Source organism: Idiotropiscis lumnitzeri, unplaced genomic scaffold, assembly GCF_059441095.1.
Source record: "Idiotropiscis lumnitzeri isolate Australia: NSW breed Sydney's pygmy pipehorse unplaced genomic scaffold, RoL_Ilum_1.0 HiC_scaffold_50, whole genome shotgun sequence".
Lineage (NCBI taxonomy): Eukaryota > Metazoa > Chordata > Actinopteri > Syngnathiformes > Syngnathidae > Idiotropiscis > Idiotropiscis lumnitzeri.
Genome location: NW_028283588.1, coordinates 633,525 through 644,838, shown reverse-complemented (window position 1 = coordinate 644,838; position 11,314 = coordinate 633,525). Strand labels below are relative to the sequence as shown.

At 39.7% G+C, this 11,314-nt stretch overlaps 1 long non-coding RNA gene across 1 annotated transcript; it reads left to right on the top strand.

The window, feature by feature from the left end:
• The first annotated feature begins 1,268 nt into the window (after positions 1–1,268).
• On the top strand, positions 1,269–7,818 carry LOC148315715 (uncharacterized). The gene is made up of 7 exons (XR_015840659.1): positions 1,269–1,337; positions 1,998–2,117; positions 2,725–2,888; positions 3,231–3,419; positions 5,694–5,789; positions 6,851–7,003; positions 7,111–7,818. It is a non-coding gene; the product is annotated as an uncharacterized LOC148315715 (long non-coding RNA).
• The last annotated feature ends 3,496 nt before the right edge of the window (positions 7,819–11,314 follow it).

Sequence of the window (11,314 nt, the reverse complement as noted above, 5' to 3'; positions counted from 1 at the left end):
GGACAGGGGCAAGAAGTCCATGTGTTTTTACGTTTCAGTGTCCAGTTTGAGTTCGTCATTCTCAACATTAATCAGGTTGTAATGGTACATTTGGGCAACAAACCTACGATTAACCATCGTCTTTGTCATAAAAATAATGCAACATGAACAGACTACACATAACAAAATGAAAACTATAATTATCCCTATATATTGTTTTTTAAATTCTTCATAGTGGTCATAACATCAATAATTGTTTCATTTTTATTAAAAATTTAAATGCAGTAATGTACTCCAATCAAGGCTGATATTCCTTTATGTACGTCATTAATTTCCAAACAATATCTAATCTTTTTGTTCTGTGGCTTCAACATATTTATCATCTCATCAATATTAGCACCACAGAGTACTGAGTTTCGAGATCCTCACAATAGTCGTTCTCAAAATGATATTTTATTTTTATCAATTTAGCTTTGTTAAGGTAAGATATTTTATTGACAATCTAACATTAATATGCAAAGAACATGTACATTAGTACGAAATGTAAAAGAAAATTGTGGTGGGGGGGTGCGAATTGTTTTCTTCTTGGTAGGGGGGGCATGACAGGAAATAATTGAGAACCACTGGTCTAGTCACACACCAGCTCGGGTTCATTCCCTACCAGAGAAATGACATTCCATGTCCCCAGAGCTAGGCGCTTTATGTTGCCGGGGATTGGACTGCCTTTGACTGGCTCCTAGCTCAAAGGAAACCCAAATTCTTTGGTCCCGCCCACTGGTAGTGAGCCGAAGCCCTTGTATTAAATAATAAATAAATACATAAAATAAAAAAATTAATAAATTTAAAAAACGGACTGATCCACTGCTTGGGTTAGTTTGACCCACCTTGAGATCCGTTCCCACTCAGTGACAGTGTCTACAAGCCACTGCCACCAGGCCAGTGAACCCAACGTCCAGGCAGTGACAAAAAACGTGATCAAATTACATTGCTCATCATAAGGTGTTTGTGAGACGCTCTTTGTATGTTTCCTCAATTAAGACCTGTTTTCCATTGGTGTATTTGAAAAAAGTGGTGAACCTGTTAAATTCACTACAAAACGTTAAGAAGATGAAAGTAATGTTTGAAGGAATATTATTTTTCTATCGACATGCCGGCGGGCGGGCACAGATAGAGAGTGATAAAGCAGCACCACCCGCGCGGGGCGTGCTGACGAAAAGGCAAGCGCTCCTCCTCTCATCGCGTCCTTATTAAGACAGAAAAAAGACGCTGTTGAATTTGACCTATTCGCAGTTCGAGCAGGTGCTTAACGCTGGAGAATATCACCACTTCGAAGTTCGAACTGCTGTTGAAACGGAGAGGTAAGTGTTTTTCGTTGGTTTTTTTTCAAAACATGCGTCGAGTGCATTTGTTCATAGTTAGAGATAGTTGTGTGGAAAACACTATACAAAGTAGCACCATGGATGTGGGCCTACAACACTGGCCTAGCAAACATGTGCTCCTACATCGACATAATTGACGAGCTCCAGTTAAGCATTGAATAATTATAAAACGTCATGGTGCTTTTACTCATTTAAAGAACTAAACCGACGCGTATTGTCATCCGGTGGTCAGGTTTGCATTGAATGTGAGCACGAGGGACGCTAGCTTGTTGCGTTAGCTTTGCGGAGCTAACAGCTTGCACTTTTGTTATAGAACCACAGAATGCAAGTACCATGATAATTTCTGTCATTAATTTTTGTGTAAGACACGATGTTCACTGGTTAATTACATGATTCTTAAAGCAAAGGTTACTGTGAATGCAATTTTGGTAAGATTTTTGTAGTCACACTGCATAAATCTGTCTGTGTCTGTTGTTTAAACTTCAATATAAACTATTATGGTTGAAATCGTTAATTGGGATGGAGGAATTGATATTTTTTTAATTTATAATTTATTTTTCTTACACTGATATTGTTAAAACTCCATTTAGCCCATAGTATTAATAATTCTCAACACAATACTGTCTTTTTTCTTTATAGAATAAACAATGCCTTCCCTGAGATGCAGGAAGTCCCCAAAGCAGGATACTATTGAACATGCAGTCAAGGGTCTGGACAAGACTGCAGAGTTAGAAGCGAAGTATATAAACTAATTTAAAGGTATGATGTTAACGCTTTTGCTAAGATATATTATTGTTTTCTGATAACCAAGCTGACATCGTTTTTTAAGTGGTTATTTTACATTAAGAGTGTCTTGACCTTTTCTTTTGCCACTTTTGTCAGTTTCAAGTTATTTCAGTGAGTGTGAAACCTGATGGTAGGAGTTCTATCTAAATTAAGGCTGTACTTGATGACGCCCTCCGGCATTTTTATACCACAATAGACCGGTGAACAAGTCCGATATTGATAGTCTAGTGTAAAGCACGTAATACGTCACAGAGATCACGTGACGCGATCCAATATGACTGTGTACAGTGTATGTCATTGTTTTGAAACTAAATAATCTTAAAGTTTTTTTTTTACGTAACCAGGTGCAATTGACATTTGTACTTTCAGTCCTAATACATACTGGCTAATGCAATGCTGGAAAATGAATTTTGGCTGGTCTGTTCCTTTAAAATCATAAAGAAGGGCTCTGCTCTATCCCTCACAAGAAGCAATGTTTCAAACCACCCTACATTAGTATAGTGGCCCAAATGAATATGATGACTCCTTATTTGTGTGCTTAAAAATATGACGAAGCTAACTTGATTTCCCTGTTAACTAGGTCGAGGAGTATTTACCAAGGCCCCTTTCAGGAAAGACGACTTTATTCTTTATTATGGAGTACAGAGGAAAATTGATAGATTCTGATGAATCTCAACGCAGGAAGATGGATGGAAGAGGCACTGTCTTTTTGTTTGACTTCCGCCGGCAAGAAAAAACTTGGAGGTGAGGCAAAGATTGAGATGTTATCTTATTTTTGTTTTTATTTAAAAAAATAAACACATACTCATCCCATAAGTGTTAGGGGAAAAATCATTCTCTAAGCAAAAATGTATAATTACTTTTATTCATGCGTTGAATCTGTACAAATGAAAATATAGATCATGAAGTCTCAAAGACAAGCTGTTAATAGGGTCTGATTCCAATAGAAATTTCTTGTATGATTTGATTTAGATTTAAAAATTGTGGATTTCCTATTTTTATGTTTTGTGTACACAAGATTGTCTCAAAGATTAATTTCTGACATTGATTGAATAATTGTTTTTTTTTTTTTTAATCTATTTTAAGTGTTGATGCAGCTCTAGAAGATGGCAGTCTGGGAAGACTGGTTAATGATGACCACATGCACCCCAACTGTAAAATGAAGAAGATGACAACAGAGGACAGACCACACCTCTGTCTGTTTGCGCTCCGAGACATTGATGTTGGCGAAGAAATAACTTAAGACTATGGACCAGCTGGCCTTGGAGAACACAGGTTTGTAAGATGCATCTTTAAGTACAATAACAGAGCCCACTTGTGGTGTTCTGGTGATGTAGTTTCCAATTAGTTTGGCAATCTAATAAATGTATGTGAGGTTTCTATGGAAGTTGAACATGCTGACTGACTGGGGGAGTTCTCCATTGTCCACTATCTGTAATTCAAATTTGTGGGTCTGAGTCAAAGTTTGGCTCTGCAGGAACAACGAACTGGTCAGGGAGTGACAGTATTACAAAGTTCTGCGTTACTACTTTCTGGGCGGTGGCCCTGTTAGGCCATCATATGCCATATTGCAAATATCCCCATTGTGGGACTAATTAAGGACATCTTTATGTTGTGGTTTCCCTACCAGAACCAGCACCAACCCTGTATATTCATGATATAAAACACTGTTTCAATTTGATATTTAGCCTTTCTATACTGTAAAAATAGAAGACCCCAGGCTTTCCTGCGCGCCCTTGCCCAATTGGTGGTGTTCAGGAGACAACCTGGGACTGAAATATCAGTCACAACCAGTGTTGTTTTCGTCACTGATGACTATGACGAAAATACTTCGTTAACGCCCCTTTTTTAATGACGATGACAAGCTATACGAGGTTCTTTTATGACGAAAACATGACGTGATGTACATGAATTTTTTTCGTTGACTAGACAAAATTGTTAGCATGTGGTTCATAAATTATTTTATGTTGCTTTTAGTGAAATAAAGCCACAACAGTTGCCCAACAAAATGTTTTGCTTCTCTGCTTATTTTGGAGCAGTGAGTATTGATTCCACTGTTGCCACTTTTTTCTGTTTGTAATGAAGAATCCTTAGTAGTCCATCCAAAAGTCTTTGTTATTGGGTGGAAACCTTGAATGCCTTGTTTTAACTCAAATGGACTTAAACCCATCCATCCATCCATCCATCCGTTATCTGTACCGCTTCTCCTCACTAGGGTCGCGGGGGGTGTTGGAGCCTATCCCAGCTGTCTTCGGCAGTAGGCGAGGTACACCCTGAATTGGTGTCCAGCCAATCGCAGGACATGCATAGACGAACAACCATCCACGCTCACACTCATGCCTCGGGGCAATTAGAGTGTCCAAGCAACTTGCCATGCGTGTTTTAAGAATATGGGAGGAAACCGGATTACCCAGAGGAAACCCACGCAGGAAGGCCGGAGCCAGAATCGTACCTACGACCTCAATATTGTGAGGCCATCATGCTAACCAGTTGGGCCACCGTGCCGCTTGGACTAAAACCTTTGTGAATAAATTGACGAAAACTAGGGTAAAACTTTTTTTGCGTTTCCGTCGATTAAAACTGGACTAAAACCCTTTTTTTAGTTTTCGTTGACTAAAACTGGACTAAAACTATAACGAATTGGGATGACTAAATGTGATGTAAACAAATCAGCACTTTGTCCAAATGACTTGGACAAAATCTAAAATGCCTGCCAAAAACAACACTGGTCACAACACGTGTCTACAGAAGATTAATTGGCATGGGCGAAATTAATTAGTTTTATTTCATTCATGAGCTTATGTTTTGTTTTGGGTGGCTAAGGCTTAAAATGTGTAAAAATCTAATCCAACCTCAAATATAATTAATTCAATAAATTTATGATGCTACTAAAACATCGAAGCAGCCTCCTCCAGGCTTTACAGACTCAGAAATGGAGGTATGCGTATCGTGTGCTCATCCTGTCGTGTCTCGAGATGTTAAAATTGCAGTTAGATAGACGTGTGCTGATTAGACAAGACTTCTAATATATCTGGTGTCACAGGATATTTGTCAGTGAATGTGTATGTCTGGTTTGAGGCTCACTCAGCTTTTTCTTGTGTTGTGGGGTCCAGTTGAGTTGAATTGCGAGTCAGGTATGTTGGCCATCTGACACCCAACTGTCAGGTTTGCGTTCGTGGGGACCCCGTAGAGCCATTTTTATTGTTGACATAACTCATAGCTAATCATCTTTTCCTTCATTATCATATGAAATACAGTTAGGAGTTGTATGTGCCTTTACTATGTTATAATCTTAGAACCTACCAGCCACTACAGCTGTCCGACAAGAAGACTTTTGGCTGTCCTGTGCTCCATTGCGGCCCTGGTGGCGTTCAAAAGACAACCTGTGACTGAAATATCAGTCACAACATATCTCTACTGAAGATTAATTGTCATGCGCTAAAGTAATTGGTTTTGTTTCATTCGTGAACTTGTTCGTTAAAATGTGTAAAATTCTGATCCATTTTCTTTTTTTTAATTCATTAAATTAATATTCAACTTGTTCATTAGGATGGAGGACAACCGACAATGACTGAATCGGCTGAGGTTGATGCCACCAGAACATCGAAGCAGCCTTCTCAAGGTTTGACAGACTCTGAAAAGGAGGTATGCGTATCATGTGGTCATCCTGTCGTGTCTTGAGATGTTAAAATTACAGTTAGATAGACCTGTGCTGGTTGGACAAGTTTTCTAATATATCTGGACATAAATCGTAGCTAATAATATTTTCCCTCATCATCATATGATATACAGTTATGCGTAGTGTATGTCTTTACTATGTTACAATCTAAGAACCTACCAGCCACTACAGTTCTCTCATTGGGAGACTTAAGCTTTCGTCAGGCTGTCGACTGCTGCATTGCCCTCTTATTGGCTTTAAGTACACAACCTGTAACTGAATTATCTGTCAGAACAGAACCTATGTGTCCACAGCAGGTGATTTGGCATGTGGATTCTTCAGATTTTTAGAAAATAGGTAAAATTGTGATCAAAAGTTTAAAATGTATAAAATTCTGGTATAGTTTGCAATAGTATATCTATTAAATCATTTCAAAACTTCTTAACAAGGATGGAGAACATTGGCTGTGACCGAATTGGTTGAGGTTTACATTACCAGGACCATTGAGCAGCCTCCTCGGGATCTACAAATTTAGGAATGAAGATATGCATCCCATGTTACAATCCTGTTATGGCCCGAGGTTTTGAAGTTGCAGTTACATATTGGGCTGGGCGATATGGCTGATAAGTACATAGCGATATAAGTATTTCATATGGGTCCATCGATGCACATTGAATTCTTTTTTCATATTATTTTATTCATTATTTTTTTTTATTTTCCAATATTTTCACTGCCCTGTTAAAAAAACATTTAATGTAGTTTTCCTCCCGGGAGCTTTTTGTTACGGTCAATTAAGTGTTTTTGTTAAATATAGCTGCGTAGAATAATTATATGCATTATTATCGTACCACAATGTTTTGGTTTTGCAAATAATTTCCTAAAATCATTCTAATTTTGTTATTACATTATTTTGTCATAATATCATTCATCAATATTTTAGTTTTTTTTTTTTTTCAAATAGAATTAAGACCTTTTTCTGTGCAGATTCCTCTGGGGATTAAGTATTTAATGGGTTCTCAATTTTCTCTTGGACTCTGATGCAACCCAGTCTCCTCCCTTGGACAAAAAATATGGGCTGAATCTTCCTTGGAATAACGACACAGATTCTGACGAATCATTGTCAAATCCTGCCCCTGAACTTTGTGCCTCAGACCCAGACCATATTACTATCCCAAGGCTCAGGAGGACCAAAAGTATACAGGTAAACAACCCATATAGATTTCAGGGAATCTTACAAGCAAATTGCATATATTTTATTGGTCTCCTGCCTTCTATCCTTTATATTTCGTTGTTGTTGTTGTTTTTTAGATTAAAAAAACAGGCTGACTTTGGAATGGATAAGCATTATTACTCCAACTCAGATGACAGTGGAGATGAATATATTCCGGATACAAGTGAGGCCTCTGATTCAGACGGAAGTGAATCTTTGAAAATTGTGGACCCTCTCTTGAAGTCTAAGAATGCCTTCAGAGATTTTTCTCCCACACCACGAATCTCAAAAGCCACCTCAACGCAGGTTGTTAATCAAGGGCGTTCACCCGTTCGGAGGAGTAGCAGCACTTGTGTGATTCTTGAATTCTATGGCTCTTCAAATATTTGTGCAGTTTAACACAAATCATCCAAAATAGAATTCAAGCACATCTGTGACAGAAATTCAAATTCAGAAGTCAAAGAGAGAGAACAAAAAAAAAATCTAATGCTGCGCTTCTTCCGAAGACATATACTGTAAACATTAAATGTATGTTAGGACAATCTTGAAAAAAGTATTAGAACACCCTTTACTTTTATTTCTTGTTAATTTTATTAACCAAAATATGTCCATTTTTATTACAGATTAATGAATACAAAATTAAAACTCTAATCAGCTACTTTTTAATCGTTATATTTGTATAAACAAATGTTATACATCTGTGTGTTAACTTATACAAGAAATGACGGAAAAGCAAGGGTGGTTTAGTATTTTTTTATCGTATATAGTCTGTATAATATCTTTAACCTATGCTGATGCTGTTTAATACTGATTTAAATAATAATAATAATGTCATAATCTGTTGGTTTTACATGAACAAAACCTTTCAAGCACTTTTTAAAATTCTAAATACTACCTCTTGTCAGTAAGTTGGTTCACAGCACTGCCTTGGAGTGAAAGTGTGTAGTGCTGAGACAGTCGGTATGTGCTGAGTCGTCTGACGTTTGTGTGACTGGTACCCAGGAAGGTAGCAAAACCAGGCAGTGTGTATGTCGTACCCAGGAAGGCAGAGAAACCAAGCAATATGTATGTGGTACCCACGAAGGCAGAGAAACTAAGCAGTGTGTATGTGGTACCCGGGAAGGTAGCAAAACCAGGGAGTGTGCATAGATACAGACCCCAAAAGTGATTAAAACCAAATAAAGTCCCCAGAAGATCATCTGTAGTCAGGTGAAGGACCCTGTACTTTGTTCAACTCATTTACTCCCTTAGACGTACAAAGACGTCTTTTAATGCAATGGCGCCCTCTACCAAAGACGTATAAGTACGTTTCCTGTCTTTTTTACGTCATAGTGTACATAAGGGTCTGATGCAACCTCTGACTGAGAATCAGCCTTGTCCGCATTGTGAATCATGTAAAAATCACCCAGCAGGGGGCAGAGGTGCAAAAGATCCGCCTTGAATCTGCGCCAGAGGTACAAATGGGGGGGCGGGATCCTGGGGTAGACTTATAAGTGTGGAGAGCAGCGTGGGTAGCAGCAGCATCGGCAGCACTAGCAGCAGTCGCATTAGTAGCGTTAGCAATGAAATCCTCCAAGCAAATGACGATCGAGGAATGCTTTTTTGTAAAAAAAAGCTTCCTAAAAGCATCAAGGCGATGGAGACGCTTTGGTTGAGAGGATGACGCTTCGTCGTCGTCACAACAAAACGGCGTCTAAAGAGGGTGCGCGTGCCTTGCGGCCTGCATCGCCTGCCTTCGGACAATAGCCAAAGCAGCTGAGAGTCCTCACCAGATCCCCCCGAACGAGGAGGTAAGCGCTCGCAAGTTACCATTGAACATGTGGTTTTACCCCTCATGCTTTTATTGTACATATCATGCATCTTGCGGGCAGAAAATGTCGCGTAAATGTGCAGTTAGACGCGAGCTTGCTCGCTGACTTCCTCGTCCGGCCGCCTCTATTGCACAATTACACGCGAGCGTAAGTCCTCGCCGACGAGGAAGTAAACGCTCGCAAGTTACCATTAAACATGTGGTTTTAGCCCTCATGCTTTTATTGTACATATCATGCATCTTGCGGGCAGAAAATGTCGCGTAAATGTGCAGTTAGACGCAAGCTTGCTCGCTGACTTTCTCGTCCGGGCGCCTATTGCACAATTACACGCGAGCGTAAGTCCTCGCCGACGAGGAAGTAAACGCTCGCAAGTTACCATTGAACATGTGGTTTTAGCCCTCATGCTTTTATTGTACATATCATGCATCTTGCGGGCAGAAAATGTCGCGTAAATGTGCAGTTACGCGCGAGCGCATCTCCACCCCGACGAGGAAACAACAATACTGAATGGTGTGGTAATCATGCATACTTTCTAAAATTCACAGATTGTGCATCCCGCGGCAAGAAAGTTCCTCCTCGTCTTGTTGGTGTAAAGAAAGGTAAATTATAATATGAAACTTCACACGCCAGCAATAAAATGCAGCAATAAATATATATTTCCAATTGTTTATATTTCTGTAATTTACAGGTTGTGCATCAGGAAGCAGTGGTTCCGGATGGCGTCACACTGGATGGCAACCGAGGAAAATCGACTTTACAGCAACCCCTGGACCACTGAATGCCGCTGCCCATTTGGAGTCTGAGGAGCCAGCTGATTTCCTGCAGCTGTTTCTCACGGATGGGCTTCTGCAGCACATCGCGGATGCCAGCAATCACTTCCCAGACAATTATTTTCACACAAACCCCAGTGGACAAACACAAGCTCGCCTATTTTCCACGGACCAGCAAAGCCAGACCACAACGAAAGTGTCGGGTCTGTTTGCGCAAAGGCAAACGGAGTGAAACAAGAATGTGGTGTGAACTATGTTGTGTGCCCTTGCATCAAGGCAACTGTTTTATTTTATATCACACAAAAAAAAAGTATGTATGACACTGATGTATTTCATTTTTGTACATAGTTCAACAGTTCAGTCGTTTAGTGTTATGTGCAAATAAATTTATTTTATCAAAAACATTTTTTGTGCTTTTTTTTGTTATTTTATAGAAGGCATGCATTATTTAGATGTTAGAGGTGTCATAAAAGCCATAAATAATAGTGTCAAAATTCAAATTATGGTCAAAATGCATCAGTTTACAAAAAGCTCATTTTCTCAGTTTTTTCCCCAGGGATTGGAGTTTTCATGAAATTTAGCTATTTTCAAATGCCGATTGCTCAAGAATGGAAAAAGATAGGAACAAACATTTTTTTTCTGTTGAAAGAAGAGAGTCTCATCTTTCTTCGGGTGTGCTCCATGTCTATATAGCATTAGAATACAATATTCTGTGGGCCTTGCAATATTAGTCAAAACCCAGGAAAACGCTGGGATTGAGCGGGTTGCTCCAGTGAAAATGGCTGGTATTTAATGAGTTAAGACTGGTTAGGACATCCGGCTCGCAGTCCCAAGGTGCAGGGTTCGATCCCGGGACCCAGCTTTCCTGTGTGGAGGTTGCATTTGTGAGTGAGTTTGAGCGCAGATGGTTGTTCGTCTTTGCGTGCCCTGCGATTGGCTGGCAACCACTTCAGGGTGTGCCCCGCCTACTGTCCGTTGACAGCTGGGTAGGCTCCAGCACGCTATCCTTGTGAGAATAAGCGGATTGGATATTACATGTAAGTGTTTATGCCCTAGGCCAGGCGAGGGCAAACTACGGCCCGGGGGCCACATGCGGCCCGTTAAGTTTTAATCCGGGCCGCCGAACTTGAAAAAAATTTAATGAATAAACCTTGTTAATGTTTTATTTTCTAAACACTGTGGTTTTCAAAGACAAATATTATTGTTGGAATGCTTTTATTCACTTTCATTTAAAATTAAATGTATTTTTTTTCTCAGATGAGGTGAGGTTTCCAAAACACTCCATCCATCTGCTCCTGGTCCGGCCCCTCTGTCATATTTTAGAACCCATTGTGGTCCTCCAATCAAAAAGTTTGCCCGCCCCTGCCCTAGGCTTTGTGTCTTTGCTTGGTTGACTGTGTAATGAGTGTATGAATGCATTTCTTTCTACTAGACACCTTGGACTTCCCATGGCAGATTAATAATCTATTTTATCTATCCATCAGGGTCACGAATGTCATTTGATGAGTAGAGAATTTAGAGTCTCCAATTAACCTAATATACATGGATTTGCGCATGGAAACCTGAGAAAAAGCCCTTAGTCCTACTTTTCCATCTGAACCACTTTATCCTCACGAGGGTCACAGCCGTGACATCCCAGCTGACTTCAGAAAGTAAGTGGGCGACGACTCATGATCTCTTGGTTGAATAATATTGTTAGGGGCTCAAAATGGCCCTCTACA